We start from the raw sequence: 12,404 nt of genomic DNA, 5'->3' as shown, positions 1-12,404 counted from the left end.
AGTTGAAAAATAATACTTTTCTCAGATTTCAGTGTGGGAAAGTTGTAGGATTATCGGGTTTCCATAAATTTCATACCACCCAATGCTCCCCCAAGTCTCACAATGAAATGGTACCTCATTTATGTGGGTGGGTCAAGTATCAGCGACAGGCAAGGGCCCAAAACTTATTATGGAGACATCAAAATTACCTATCACAAAACAACCTGGTTTTGTGATAGGTAATTTTGATGTTTTTGATTCTTTTGGCCCCAGGCTCGGCGGCCATTTAGCGAAAGCTACCAAACCCACACATTTTTGAAAACTAGATACCCTGCGGAGTCTAAAGAGGTATGGCTTGCATGGATCCCCCAATGTTTCCCTACCCAGAATCCCCTGCAAAGCTCACATTTAGCTGATAGAAATCACTTTTTCCACACATTTTTGTGTGGCATCATCGTGCCAGCACAAATGTCTTTCCACTAGTGTTCCCCTTGCTCTCCCAAGTAAATTGATACCTCACTTGTGTGGGTGGGCCAAGGGCCTGTGACTGGGAAGAACCATTCCGTCATGAGCACATATGGGGTTGAATATAGTTTCCATAGGATGCTTCTATTGTCAACAACTGAATCGGGGTCCATCGATTCACTGCAGGTGCATGAAAACAGTGGGTAGCTAAAGTTATTACACACTGCTGTGATGTCACCCAGGAAAACGCTTGCTTCTGCATTTTTCTACTGTCTCACTGGGGTCTCCAGAAACACAATCATGCTAAGGCGGAGGAGCGTCACCCCACTACTATTTGAGCTCTGCAAAAATAAAGATAAAATGATAATAACAAGATGTTATTATCTTTTTTGCTTTCTGTGCGGGACTGGAACCAGGTCGGGGTGCGGCTGAGTTTCCCAGAGCAGAGCGAAGAGTGGTTTGCACTCCCGAAGTGCGCATGACTGTTTGGCCGGCCCTCTTGGGCCGGCCAAACAGTCACACGCACTTAGCATGTTTTCAACCCAGCTGTGTTGCGCAGCCCGATGGAGAAGATGCACAGGCTCTCAGACACTGCCTAGGCTGGTAAACAGGCTGCTCAGACCAATCACAACACAGCTCATACAGCATCGTGATTGGCTGAGAGAGTCTGCTTCTGGTGCTGCCAGTGCAGACGGAGAGGATGGAGGAGAGATTTGGGGCGAGGAGAGGTTATCCACCCCCCCCGCCGTACCAGCCCCATTCCGTGGCAGCCGCAACTGCAATCGTGATAGCAGGATGGTGGCTGGTGGTTTCACCTGCCTTTTTCTGCCTTTATTGGGACTCCACAGACTTAAAGGAGGGAGAGTATGAGGGTGGGGCAATGCCACTTCCAACCACCTTCTCTGTCAACATTTGTCTATGAGGGCTAGACCGACAGGCCTAAACAAGCTGCACTGGCAAGCAACGCTCACAGAGTCTCTCGGTGTGAGGATGAAAGCACAGTATTTTGCATGGAGGGGCCAGGAATTAAAAGACCATGATGTAGGAGATGCAAGAGGCCACATATTTTTATTTAATATTTAAATGGGGCTAAGTGGAAAGACACCATGTTTTTATTTAACATTTGGAGAGCAAGCTTGGTATGCATGCCCCCCCCCCCATTAATCTTTCACCCCTGCATATGTTATATGGAACAGGGGTAGATTATATGGGAGCTTTGCATAGCATAAAATTAAAGATGGATGAATAATAGGGAGGTTTTTCATATCCAAAGCAATCACACGAGGAGTTCTCCTTTGAGGTTTTGAAGTGAGGGCACCAGGCAGTTGTGAAAGTTAGTGGTGTGGCTTCAGGCTCTTATGAAGGTTTTTCAACAGGCTACAATTTGCAATATTGGAATGCCTCAAAATGCTCTGTTATATTATTGGGATGGGATGGAAGGATGATGCGTCACCCTAGGATTGGGAAGTGGGGCATACCTTCTGGAAACTTGCACCCTAAATTAAAAATCCTTTGCACATGGGAGAGAAAAAGAAAGTGCAGACACATTTTGGAGTACCCTGTAGAAGTCCAGGCAGCTATCTAGGGGGCAGGAGCACCCTGAGCTTGGACTGTATGAGGATTCACCTTTCCAGGGCAAGTGGCATGGCACCTTCTGGGTCAGAGTAGAGAGAAGGACCTACTGGTGGACTCTTGAGGAGAAGGGGTCCCCTAGACCTTTTTATGACTGGGCCTGTAGATGGGTAACTGTCATAAGAGGGAGGTCCTAACTCCTGCTGATGCATGGGTCCTTTAAGTGGTCAAAGGAGGCTGTGGGACCTGAAGAGTGCAGGTAGCAAAGGTATTCTGCATTGAGGGATATGGGGTGCTGCTGGATGCGACTTCAGCAGAGGAGAACACTTGGGCATTGACAGAGGAGCTAAAGAGCAGTGGAAAATGAGCTCCAAGATAGCACAAAGCTTTACAGGTTGAAGAACCTTTGTGCCACCTGAGAAAAAAGAGCCCCGGATATAAGAAATGAATCAAAGCATGAAGTAATACCTGCTTATTCTCCTGCATCAATATAGCTGTGTCCTCGGGTCCTCATTTCTCAGGGACCAACACAGAGGGGTCGAGAAGTGTGGAGCACCTCAGTGTTCGAGTTGCACTTGCAACAGACCCTGGGCAGTTAAGATCTCCAGCAGCATTAACGCCTAAGCCAGGGGATCCCCGGGGCTGAAGCCAAGAGGCCCATGAGGCTTAGTCACCTACATACTGTAGAATTAATTTGATGGCAATAACAATTGTTCACAACAGCTGTGTATCACACTAGTCCCACATTGTTCATTGGCAAGTATTTTTTTTCACTGGCCCTCTCATACACCCAGTTTTTCTTCACATTAGCTATGGAGAAAAGAGGAAATTTTATAAAAGCTTATCGCCACTTTTGTGACGCTCTGGTGGTGATAAGCCCTTAGCCTTATTTACAAGGCAACGTTAAGCCACTTAATGTGGCTTAACGCTGCCCTGTGCATAAGGCTCTCTTTCACGCAGCACATAGCGTGAAAGGGTGTTGTGGTGGGCGTTCTGCTGCCACACCCATTGCTTTTTTAATCTGCCCCCTATTCACAAGGGTGGCATAAATAGGAGGCAGCTGCAAAAATAAGGCCAGGGAAAACCTGGTCTTAACCTGGCGAAACGAGGAGAAATTATTAATTTCTTCTAGTTTTTGCTGTTTCTATATGTGCTGTAGAAACAGCAAATCAACACTACTGATTGTTCAGGTGCAGGAAGGTGTTCCTTCCTGCACATAATCATGACAAAATGATCAGTTGCAACTTCTATTTCTATGTGTGCTGCATACTGCACCTACTGCACATGAACAATCATTCCCGCATCGCAGGCACCCTTGCACTTTGGTGCAAGGGTGCCTGCGGTGGCACTAGGCAGCTACATTCAGCGCCAGTGCTAGGGAAAAGGCAGGCGGGCACCACATTCTTGCAAATATGGCGCATTCCTGTATTTTCAGAATGGCGGAACATGGCGTTAGCAAATTTAGCTTAATGGAGCGCTCCGCCATTCACTTGTAAATATGTCCCAAGGTCTTTTCAGTTCCCATAACCAAACCGTAAACATCTGTCGCCTCCACCTTGGAAATAAAACAAACCTGTATTTTAAAAAGTTGTTACAAAGGTGGACAATCTAGCATTCAGGCAAGTATTTCCCCTAAAGGTATAGGAAGCCCTTCCTATGCTAGCTTGAGCGCTAGACAGATTAAATTGTTTTTTTTTGCCCTCTCATCTGGGACTTGGAGGTCACTTGAGAGTCACGCGACAGAAGTAGAACCTATTAAATAATACTAAAATAAAGAAGGGAGCATAGCACAGCTTTGAGCGGGGCTCAAGGGGTGGAAAGGAACCAAACAAAGTTACAGTGAGTACAAGAATTGCAAAGATAGCAAAGAAAAAAGTACGTCAGAGGTAGATGGAAGTGAGAGTGTAAAAGAAAGAAAGAAGAATGTAAAGAAGGAACAAAAGAAAAGTAAGTTTGATTCTTGTGAGTCACAAGGATAGAAATAAATTATAACAGGAATAAATTATGCTCATGCCAACTGGTGATTTACAAACATATGACTGATTCACAGTGTTAGAAATTGAGTTACTGATTGACTGAGGTGTGAGCCTAACACAGCAGCAACTGTGGCTATCTGTTCCTTCTGGACCGGTACAAGTCACAATTGCAGGACGACCGCAAAAGAGCATGGGCTGGCTAGAGGGACCCAGTTAGGCTCGCTGAATAGAGTACCTTAGATGATGGTTTGATGAGCATTGCGAGGATCTGCGTTGAGGATGCGTCAATACCAAGATGTGGAGAGGCTGCAATGCGAGGGCCTGTGTTCTTGTCAAGGACCTCGTGTTCAGATGCCCGACATGGGGAGCTTGTGATGGCTGCGTGTAGTGTGCATGCTCTGTTCTGACCTCCAGCCACATGTGTTTTACTGGGGGCCAATCTCCTGAGACCATTGTGGGTGTGGCTGTCTATCTGTGGGATCGATCTGGGTTTCCTTGTTTGCTGGTTTGTCTAAGGGTTAAGTGTCACGCCACCTGTGATCTGTCAATTAGTTGCTTAGAGCTTGGGTCTCAGGGCCTGCCTGGCTATGTACAACTGACTCAGGGTGAGGGGAAGGTCACATCGGGTGATTTCAACAACAGTGATGCGAGTTCTTCATTGAAAACATACATATATTGTGATGTGCATTGATACTGTATTTTTCAATATTAACAATGGCCCCACAAAAAATTAAGATCTAAGGGCCAGATGCATCAAGCATCCATTTTGCGATTCCTTATTAGCGAAAATTAAGGAATCGCTAATAAGGAATAGCAAAATGGAATGCATCAAGCAATCACTACAAAAATAGCGATTCCTTAGAATTCCTTAATTGCGACTCGCAAATTGCGAGTCGCAATTAATGAATACCTCCCCATTCATTCCTATGGGCCCAGAGGCCCATAGGAATGAATGGGAAGACAATCTCAATTTGCGATTCGCTATTAGGGATTCGCAAATTGAGATTGCGAGTTCAAGGGTGCAGGGGTGTCCAAAGGACACCCTGTTGCACCCCTGATTTTGATCTGTGCACATATGTTGCGCACACACATGCCCTTAGGGCATGTGTGTGCGCAACATGAAACTTTGAAATATGCACAAAAGTGCATTTTTCAAAGTTTTTGCAAATTACCATGAAGTTGTACTTCGTGGTAATTTGCGTGCCCTATTAGCGAATTCGCTATTTGTGAAACTTTCATTCATTGCATTTCAGGAATCTCAATTTGAGATTCCTTAAATGCAAACAATCGCAATTTAGCGAATTCTCTATTAGCGATTTTTGCATTTGGGATGATGCATCCCAAATGCAAAAATACCGGTCGCAAAGGGGCAGATTCTGAGAATCTGCCCCTTTGCGACCGTTTTTTAGCTTGATGCATCTGGCCCTACGTTCCAAAGCCTCATGGCAGACAGGAGTGAAATTTAGGGGAGGCATCTGTGGTTCAAAAGGAGACCCTTAAAACCACCCCCAACTTCAAAGAGACCTTGTAGTATAACAATGGGCGCCACACTTAAACAAAGGGTGAAATATGTTTGTGGGGACATGGGAAAGGAAAACCTGGAATTACATGCCAGAGGAATCTGTTGTGCAGAAGGAGGAATACTGCCATTGAAAGGGACCACATGCCCTTCCTGAATAGTGATATAGTATACTATTTTAAGTCCAGTGTGTGCAACAGTAGGGAAGGTGTTGGAATAGTAAATTGTACCCCCTAGAGCAAGTCGTTATAACAAGTTTTGTTGTAAGGGTACTGCACTGTAACAACGCGGTCGTTGTAACGACCACTTTGTAATCATATGCGTTGTAACGTATGCACTGTGATGGCTGTTTCCCCCTTTCTGGACCTCAGCGCAGTGGACCAACTGTCCACAACTCACCCCGAGGACACTGTGGTGGCACGTAGTATTGCCCGGCTAGAGTCTAGGTGGTGCGAGTGATTGTCTGGGCTGGAGGAATGCGTCCTAGTAAGTTCTGCTCAGGGTTGCGCCCGCAGCAGAAGAGATGTCTTATTTGTGCTGGAGCAACAGAGGCTGGTAAAGTATCACTTCCAAGGGTTCAGGGCTAGAGCAGTAGCGGTCGGTGGTGGGAATTGCTGCCGGGCGTTGATGTGGGGAGTGGGGGGGGGCAGGGTGGGGGGTAGTAATCTATGGATTATGGAGGATTACAGGTAAGTAAACATTGAAATAAATAAAACAAATTTTGTTGTTCGCACTGCATCCCCAAATGGGATGCAGTTCATGCAACGAAGATTACTTCCCCCCACCCTGCCCCTCCCCCTCCCCCATCACTGCCTGGCAGCTACTCCCACCACCAACCGCTACTGGGCTAGAGTGGTATTACATGGCAGGGTAGACTCATAGATGGCAGAGTCCAGAGGCAGATACAAGGTTGTTGAAAGTCTGTAATGTCCCTGAGGCTTCAGATCAGGCAGCCATCTCTCTAGCCCTTGGAGTCACTCCAGGTTCAACTCTCCTTCTGGCATGTGACATCATTAACGATACACATTAGTAGGGATGCCATGTTAACCAACTCATCCAAGCAGCTGATGCCGGGGAAGAGACGGTCGCAGTGGGAAGTGTGGGGCAGAGACACGGTTTGTGCTTGCTGGCAGCTTACATTTGGTTCTCTTGCTGAGCTGTCGCAAGGGATGTCGCTCGATCTCGGAGGCTGGCTTGTGTCTGATGTGCACTCTTTGGTATATACACGAGTACTCAGTCTCTTCACCCTTTGATCTTTTGCTTTTGCACTTGTTGCCAGGTCTTTCAGTGTGAAACGTTTGGTCACACACACTCTTCTCTCTCTTTTAACTCTTGCTACAAATCGCACATGTTCTGCTCTTGCTTGTGCAAGGTGGCGTCAGGCCACATGTCAATGGATCTCCTCACTTGGACCTCCAGCCAGCCCCGTCCTGGTCAAAGACTGCACATCTTCTACCATCTTAGACCACTCAGAGGTCCTGTCTTGGATGTAGGACTTGGTGTCTTCTCAACGGTGCGTAAGCGAGGTTGTGATCGGTAGTGGAGGTAGGTTTGCTTTCATGGTTCTGGTCTGCAGGCTCTTCCATGCCTTTCATCTCTTGGATAAGGTATTCCGGGTGCAACTCAGGATCACCGATGAAGATGAGGCTCTCCCTTCATTTGCGGTGGTGGCAGCTAGCCACTAGGGAACATGCAACTCTCCTCATGCCTGTAATGGGTTAGTGAGTGACTCAGACTTACAAAAGTGTGGGAGAGGATGCTCCCTGAATAGCTTCTGGCCCATTGCGGGCGGTGCTGCTGCAATTAGAGTGTAGGTGCCAGCCTTTCTGCATTTGGGCCACACTAGGCCATTCCTCCCCTCTTTGTTCTTGGGAGCACTGGTGGTGCTGCACATATGTGTGGTAGGTGGCAAATAGATTTTTACTTGTCTTGTTGTCTCATTTATGGCACCCTCATCTGGCTCCCTGTGTGCCTGCTCTTCTCTCCATCAGTGGTGGCCCTTGCAACCTGGAGTGTACATGCTCTCCTCCCCCTTCAATGACAATGTCAGCCAGTTTTTTCTGTTCAAACACTCCCCACCAGGGGGTGTGAGGGGTCTTCATTGTAGCAAGGGAGACGAGGAATTGTGCCAGTCACTGTCCGCCTCTGGTTAGTCTGTCTGGGGGAACAACATGGTCAAAGTTCAGGTTTGCTGTTTGTTGCTTTGTAGTGACATTCTTCCAGTGTTATCCATTCTGGGCAGAGGAATGGGTTTGTAGCCTCCCGGCCGGAGCTCTCTGTTCCTGCTGAATTAGGCAGTGTGTGAATGCTCAGTGGGCTTCACTCAGTGTTTGTGCTTTACTGTTTAGGGTGAGGTGGTGGGGCATTTCCAGCTCTCATCCATGCCGGGCGGCAGGGCGGCTTTGTCCTGCGCATGAATGTTTTTATTTCTTCGTTGAGGCCGTCTACTTTAAGCCAAAATTCAAAACACACAGGGCCAGTTGCAGCTTACTTCTAAGTGGTTGTGCAGCCACCGCTCCTCTCAGGTCGTGGCAGCTTTCCTAATACCGCGGGCCTCGTGGGGCACTAGAGATGTAGGTGAGGTGGGGTCCTTGCAATGCAGGTGCAGCAGTGCAGCTAGTCTATTGCACTTATTGTTAGCTTGAGCGGCAGTGCCGCCATTTCACACTCTGCGCCATGCACTTTCTGGTACTGTGTCCTCTCTCAGGGGTGGTAGAGCCACTAGCTTGCTCGCCGCTCCATGTGAGGGTTGTTGGGGCATGTCTTTCCCTCCTCACCAAGACAGAAGGCGTTAGGCGGTGCAAATTACAGGTGCATCAGCAGATAGGGGGCATAGTCAGTCACAGACCCTGTCATACCTTGAGGTGGGCCCTGACGCGTTCTGGCATCAGTACTCACTCCTCCCCATCATGCTGCATACCAATTCACGCAGTTGCTCAGCAGGCAGATGGCTGCAGGGGCATCGGACAGTCTCTTCTCTCTCTTCCTGCACAGCAAGGCAATGGTTCTCCCTCTTCTAGGGGTGATGCATCCGCTTCCATGCGCAGGCTACAAAGTCAATGTTGATGTTTAACTCCCCCAGCAAGGCAGTTGAGGCAGCATAGCATGTGGGGTCAGACCCCTCGTCACCATTGTAAAGGAAATAAATAATAATGAAACAAACACAGTGTGTATCGTTACTGAACTGGCCACTAGCTTGAGCGCTCGGGCCCTTTTATAAACAGGCACATGTCACTCGTGGCACCTGTGTTGAATGAGTGTGGGGTAGGAATAACGGCCAGCTCTCAAAGGGAGAGGATGTAGCCTTACCTCTAGAGCGGTCAACGTTGAAGCTGGAGAACTGGGCTCGAGTCTCGGCAACAACGCTCAACATCCTGTGATTCTGGGCAAATCACGTAATCTTCCCGTGCCTAACAAAAATTTTAATATGTCTTCATGTAACGGAACTGGTGCTATGTAAAGCACTCTGATACCCGATATCTTTGGGTCTAGTTCAGAACCATATAGAAACACTTTAAAAAAAAGGGAGTGGCTGGTAAGCTAGTACATGCTAGAACACTAGAATGTGTCCAGCAGGACACTACAGGTTGCAGTGTCATGAATATGCTGGTCAGGGGTGGCTTCTTGCACTGCGAGAAAGCAGAAGGGTATGCCTGGTTGGTTGGTCCTGCAGAAGTCCATGGGAGGAGTGGCTGCCCACTCGGAGTGCGCTGATTGTTTTTGTCGGTCCCGGGGCCGACCAAACCAGTCATACGCAATCTGCATTTTTGGGGTCGACGTCCTAGCCAATCAATTCAATTCAAAGATGCTTTATTCGATTTAGAAAAGACAAATCATAAAAGCGAGCATGTTTAGAAACAGTAAAAAAAGGTAGACATTGGTAAAAATACACAAATATCCAAATCGAAACAATTAATAGTCATCCTACATGAATGTACATAAAAATATTTTAAAATCAATTCATTGAAGTACGGAACTTTACAACAAGTTTTAGAAAGCAGTTCAGTGCATCTATGACGTTATCTTCCTCCAATTCTTGCAGTTTTACAAAAGCTTGCTTACAAGTTCGAATCCCCCATGACCTTAGGATTGGTAATATGTGTGCCCTGCGAGGTACTGAATAGTACTTGCAGAATAAAATGCAATGGATATCTGATTGATACGAAGAATCGTCGCAGGGACATATCAGCTTAGACAAGGTCCAGATGTTACATTGGGGGAAAGTAACAAGTCGAAAGAAAAAGCCTAGCCTAAAACGGGTGAGCAATGAACGAGCATAAGGGCTAATTACTCGGATTAAATACTTTTGTAGCCCTTCATGGGAAGTAATATGCTGGTAGCTAAGGATGGATTGCTTTCCTTTTACTGCATTCCACCTCTTAGTAGCAAGATGGAGTAAGGCCATATTTTTGATTTGAGTTCTATGGACCTTATCCATCGTAGTGGGTTTTGTGAAATATTCCGGGTGACCAAGCTCAATAAACAGGTTTCCCACATAACGTAGCCAGTTGATTTTGGATACCCTGTCCAACAATAAGCAGTCAGTTATTAATTCCCTGTTTAATAGGGTTTCTGGCGTAACCCAGATTTTATGCCAAAGGAGGATCGGGGAAATCCTTGCAATATCCGTTATATGGGAAAGACCCACTTCGATGTGCAAGATGTATGAAGATGTAGTCTTGGAAACCCCCAGCAAATAGGCTAAAAACTGATTCTCGCAGATTTGTAACCCCATTGCTTGTTCAATTCCCCAGATACCAGCTCTGTAGGTTGCAATAGAAATGCACTTAGCTTTATATATATACATTAATTCCTTGATTGGCTTCCCCCCCAATTTGTTTGAAAAATTTCTCAGGGCACCAATTGAACGCAAAAATGCCAATTTGCGTTAGTCGCTACTTGCCAGGTGCCCCTTCTATGGAAATTTACCCCTAAGTAGGAGAAGGAATCTATGTTTTCAATTCTCTTATGGTCTATAAATATGGGGCAGTGTGGTTTATTCCTGCCCTTCCCACAGACCATAATAAAAGTTTTAGAAATGTTTATGCTCCTAGCCAATCACAATGCTGCCATTGCATCGTTGTTATTGGCTTACGGGAGGGGAGGAAGGTTGCCTGCTTCTTGTATGGAGAGGAGAGAGGAGACGACACGCAACGCAGGATCGGAGGAGATGGTAAGTTTAATTAATTTAAAAAAAAAATAATTACTTCCCCCTCCCTGTGGGACCCCCTCTCTGTCGCCACCCACGCAAGTCATGCCGGCCGCACCTGCTGCTGATGCTGATGCTGTACAGATCGGTAGCTTCTAGTTTCTGGAGCTATTAAAGCTTTTCACCAAATTCCTACCAGAGTACACAGTTTTGAAGAAAAAGATGAGGGAAAATGCATAAAGGTGTTATTGTTGGTTCAAAGAACAATATCTTCCTATGGCACTTCACATCACACTTCTACCTTTTCTAAGAGCTGTAAATAAGAGTTATTACTGTCAACCAGTTCGAATTGTTCTGAATTTACCGATCTTGGAAGATGGATGAACAGATGGCTTTACTGACTTTTATGTCCTGTGGTGCCAGCAGCGAGTGCATAACCCGCATCGCCATTGCATTGATTCAAACAGCCCTAACTGAAGTCACTCCTGGGCTTTGCAGGTGTTTGTCAATGACACAAAGAAGCCGATGATCACAAAGTAAGGGAATAATAGTAAACAGGGCAAATCGAAGATGCTATAAATTGCTATAAATTGCACAACGTAGGATGGTTCCATTTTTTTCTTTGATGATTCAAGCCCACTGTAACACTTGGCCCATCTCCCGCGCTCAGCTGTTGTCTTCCTTAGACTGGAAAATATCTCTCCCTCGTGCCTTGTGCGACACCTTGTCTATCAATACAAATAATTATTCCCTTTACCCTTAATGTGGTACTCTTTTATTCGTTAGGTGTTAGTCTGCATTCTTTAGTGGTCTTCATCACACGCCCCCAAAATACATGTATTCTTTTCTGGCATTGTTTCTACCATGGATCTCTCCTGTGGATCGATTATTAAATAGATCTTAGATTTTACGAAAGTGATATGTCTTTTGTTGCATCAATCAACTAAATTACATCACGTATTTTACCAATATAACAATTTTCGAGACCCCTGGTGACCCTTCTTGATAGATTCCGAAACACAGTGAATTTGCCATACTTTACTGTCTCTTGTACATGAGCTATCACTAAATGTTCAAACTTGTTGGCCAACCTAGAGTCCAGGAAAAACAAAGGAGGTCCCCTAACTATCCAATACGGGACAGGGGGAGGGTACAGTAAAGCAACAATGTCCCTAACACAAAGTGAATACACAGGACCTTACGATAAGGTAATGTTATAGTTGTCAGAGCTCAAAATTGAAAACAATGCCACAGTGTCAGAAATATAAAAATAAATTATTGAAAAAATATTATAAAAAACCAGAACCAGTTATGAAAATACATCATTTATTACATACATTACATAATTGTTTACACAAATCAATATCATAAAAACACATCCATGTTAAAATAATTTCCAGAGAACAATGGTTCAAAGAGAACAGTTGTTGACTAGAGTCCTTCAGCTTCCCCTTGACGCCCAGTTACTAATGTGAATCCAACAATAGTGGAAGAATTCTTGGAGTTCTAGGTAATTAGCATTTTGAGGTTTAGGCTCTCTCCTACTATTAGTTACAAGGCATTTGAAGATGATTTATTGCAATCTGGTGCCCTCTGGTGGCTATTTGTCGCTGTGTTCTAAGGCAGGTGCCTGTAAATGGCTTACTATAGCATAGGAGTTGACTGACTTTGGTACAGAGACACTCTTCTCTACAGTATGTTATTTTGTAAGTTCGTAGCATAATTGGATTTTGGGCTGATATTT

The 12,404-nt window shown here is 45.6% G+C and overlaps 1 protein-coding gene across 1 annotated transcript in view; it reads right to left on the bottom strand.

Annotated features, from left to right (window-relative positions):
• CALN1 (calneuron 1) overlaps window positions 1-12,404 on the bottom strand; it is a 1,178,007-nt gene that overhangs the window by 767,858 nt on the left and 397,745 nt on the right. The gene's annotated exons all lie outside the window — the stretch shown is intronic.

The sequence above is a fragment of the Lissotriton helveticus genome, chromosome 3_1, assembly GCF_964261635.1.
Source record: "Lissotriton helveticus chromosome 3_1, aLisHel1.1, whole genome shotgun sequence".
Taxonomy (NCBI): Eukaryota; Metazoa; Chordata; class Amphibia; order Caudata; family Salamandridae; genus Lissotriton; species Lissotriton helveticus.
The sequence above is the reverse complement of the archived record's forward strand: the minus strand, read 5'-3'. Positions and strand labels throughout refer to the sequence as shown.